The following is a 4,312-nucleotide window of genomic DNA, read 5'->3' on the forward strand; positions in this document are numbered from 1 at the left end:
AAATAATGTTTAAGTAAATCGACAAAAATGTTGAATATGCAGATAGGAAGAAATTAATTTTATGATTAAGATGTATTGTAGAGAAAGGCAATGTTTCGTGGAAATATTGTGATGTTGAAAAATATGTTACACTATAATTTTATTGCCCTAGAAAATGTATCTTATTTGTTCAAGTGCCATACAAATTATACAAGCTTGTCAAAATAGTGTGTGAATGCCACTCCATTTTAAAAGAATATACAAATACTTTTGTGTTAATATAATTCAGGTTATTGTCTCATGGGCGGTTTGCCAACATCTCAAGCGAACTGTTGTTAAAAAATCAGTTAACTGCATGCATTTATGCACCTTCAAGTATTACTAACCCCGAAACCACAGCAAATAATGGGAATGTGGTGCAGAAAACAGTTACAAAGGACGAAGGTTTACACCGAAAGTCAAGTTTACTTTTAACCAGGATAAACCTACTTACGCATACCCTTCTAATAAGTACAGAAAAACCAAGTGAACATTATGAACTACAATAAGACTTTGAACAACCCTAATTCAGAACATCTTGCATTCAAAGTCGCAATTGTGGTATTTTACAGCGAGTAAAATAGTTAACTTCAGTAGGTAGAATTAGTCTTTTTTTATTGAATGACTGTGTAATTACCTTATTAATATACTTTGGTAGTTTACTTACTAGAGAATTTAGGAAAGTTGAAACCTCCGTTTCAGTTGCCCAGTTAACTACTACATCAGGTAATTGTCATACAATCAGTAAATCCCCTGAAGTTAATGAACAACGCGTCTTTAGACAGGCTGAAATATGATTCTCAAATTGCATGTTTTAGAATTTTTTTCTTGTAGTGCTCGTATAAAATAATTTATGTTTCTTTTACACGTACTTGATCTCGCTCAAATAGAGCATTTAGAATACATTATATAATTAAAACATTAAAAGTTGAATGAAATTGTTACCTAAAAAACCTCTACTTTTTATAAGCAACTCCGCGGGTGTTTCTAGAAAAGCAAAAGACGCTTACCCTACCGGTGCACCTGTTCCATGCTCATAGTTTTTAGTGGAGCCCAAGTTGCTCATTTACTTTTGTTACTTTGTATGTATTATTTTGGTTGTTTTATGTTCTTTGTTATACGTGTCTGGTTTCCATGTCCGGTCTTTGTCCCTGGATTACATTCTTCTGTTTTCCCCTAGAATCTTGGTTCCCTGGATTACTCTGTAATAATTCTACAATGTTAGATATGCATATAATGGATATGGATAGGAATCTATCCATTTGAAGTGATTTTGAGAAAAAAAAACTAGGAAAGACCGTTGGTCTCCTTTCTAAAGTTCCTACATTGTAACTATACAACCTTAGACACTGAAAAATGTGCGTCAAATTTTCAACTTCAAATTCTTTTAAATAACAGTTGAAGAGGCATTGTCTGATTTCAAAATCAGATAGTACCAAATGGCATTTCATGACAATTACATATCTTCTTTCATCTTATATATATATCTTATTCAAGCTGATTTTTATTGCACAGATGACGTAAGCTTCTGATATAATCTACCAATTATTAATAGTTATACAAAACCAACCACAAACTGTTCCTGTTTCCCTGTTTCAAAACCGGAAAGACACATGCTGTCCCTTACATGGAACACTTTGCCAATTTCTCCCACATGACATATTGGGTATGATATTATTCAAGAACTACTAAGTACAATACGTGATATTTTGGCGTAAAATTGTATAGGAACTAACGTTCTTATGCATTGGAAAACGCTAAACGGATATGATTCATGCCTCGTTTCAAGTAAAGACATGTTTTCTATCTTAAAAATTGTTTTAGTGGCATTCATTTGGCAAGAAACAATGGGCTTATTTTATAATTTGTCAACATATGTCGTGTTCATTCCTTTAGATCTGATGTTGTATGCATGGCGGCATGATAACTCGGTTGAGCTTGAATATGTTATGGACAATCCACGACGTTCAGAGTCTAAAATAAAAGACCAACCACAATGCGACCTGATTTGAACGGGATTATCAATAAATTGAAACCCCAGCAAGCCGTTCAGCCATCTGAGCATGACTGAGTTAGACGCTGTGGATCATGTTATGTTCTCAGTGACACCTTCGATCCGGCATTTTTTTCTCTCACACGAACAATACTTAGCACAACATATTGCAAATAATTGTTTATTTTCCATCTTTGTCATAAATTATTTAGTATCATAAAGTGCATTATGAATTATATATCTGAACATCCTAATCAGAGAAATTCTTTGTACAACGAAACCCACGAAGATGTTTCAATATTGATATGTCTTCATTTTTCTATTGAAACAAAATTTATTATTTCTGATATATTGTATTAACAGCGTTTGAAATGCGACGCTTCCTCTAGAGGCAATGCTTTCATGATACTAAGCAGCTTAGAGTCGTAATCAATTGTTTCTAGATTCCAATCTCTGTGGAATTTTTCAGAATAAATGAAACGAATAATATGACAGTTTTACCTACAGTTCCATATAAATTAAGGTAACCAAAGGATAGTAACTATATTTATTTGTTCGTGATAGTCTTTAGAATATATAGAATCATGCACAATTGTTATATTATGACTTGCTTTTTATCTCCCATTTTATTTATTGTGCTTCGCAAGCTGCGTGGAGATAACGCGTGTGAAAATTGAATGTTTCAAGGATAAGCAAGCAACTGGTAACAACAATATGAAGCGTTTGTTCTTTTACGAAGTGCGCGATGCTGTCGTCTGGTGTGTTTACCCATCCTCGTATGTGTAAAATTTGTCGGAGAACGAGGATCGTTGGAGTATGGATACTATAGATAAATTACAATATAGACTTATTTATTTTTAAACTATTTACAAACTTTACACCAATTAAGAGAAATGTTTTGTCTGGTTTGGTCAATTGATGCATAAGCGGTCGCCAAAAGTCATTCATAGCAGGAAAGGAAAAGCCCCTTAAGTGGGAAGTGCCGCACTAAGAAGACCCAATCTATGTCGCTCATCTGAGATAATATGATACCTATGTTTGTGAATTTTTCACCAATTTCCCTTCTTAAATTACGCCACTTGACTACTCTATACTTTTAATTTAAATTGCTTCCCATTCAGAAGAAAACAGACACTTGAAATGCATTTATCAGGATGAACTAACCTTTAAATTTACTTAAGCAGTTGAAGGCAGGCTAGATGAGTAATATATATGTCGATTTTCACGGCTCATATTTTTTTTTACTTTTGCAATTTAAGCCGTCTTCTCGAATATAAGAAAACATGACTAAATATTTAAAGTATCATTTCTTAATTGTATATTAGACGGTAAATTTCTAAGAAAATAAAACTGATATTTTAGCTCTCAGTTAACTAGACATTGCCCTCTAACAGGATTGTACCCCCGCAGCATGCTGAACCCTGTACATTAGGGGACCAATGTGGACATGCGCTTTATATTGGACACTATTTTATGGTGGATATAGACAAAGCACTTTTGACGTACAATTTGCAGTCATTTCTAAAACACCCGACTCCAAACAATAATCAGTACAATTTTTGTTGTTGTTGACAACACAATATCAGATATGACTAATTCCTGACAATATGCACATCCCAGTACGGTAATCTGACAGTCCATTGAGTCTCATAACAATCCCGTAAGTTGTTATGTGGAGGAGTTGTGGACAACACATCAAACCAAGTTCTGATGAAAACTGGAATGCCTAAGTTCCAACGGTCATCATTTCCACGATTTTTGTCCGAACATAAATATCCCATTAAGTTTCATAACAATTCAGCAGTTGTTGAGGAAGAACTGCGGACGACGCTTAAGTCTAACTGCCACCATTTCTACAATTTTTGCCCAAACATAAATTCCTGACAGTATGCGCATCTCCATGTGGTTATATAAGTATTACATACCGCAAATTTTCATAACGATGCTGCAAGCTGCTTAGAAAATATTTCGGTCAGACAGACTAGTTACACCCTAAAACTTCGTTTTTTTTGTTTTTTTTGGGGGGGAGGGGATGGCAGGTGATTATAATAACTGCAGAATCTTTCATGCATTTTTCAACTACCAATGTTAGCTGGGGCCAGCAGGCGGTAGTGAAGAAAGGGAGATTATCTAATTCTAAACACGGTCCTGACAAATGTAATTCTTATGCAAACATTCCCTGTAATGTGAAGAAGTGGTCTTGAGAAAAATATGTGTAAAGAAAATAGAAAATAGTATGCAAGTAATGAATTCATGTTGGTACTAAAGACATCATAGGAATCATAAAAATATTACATTAAG

This window comes from Perna viridis, chromosome 1 (genome assembly GCF_037379345.1).
Source record: "Perna viridis isolate PV_CMFRI_1.1 ecotype Kerala chromosome 1, ASM3737934v1, whole genome shotgun sequence".
NCBI lineage: Eukaryota > Metazoa > Mollusca > Bivalvia > Mytilida > Mytilidae > Perna > Perna viridis.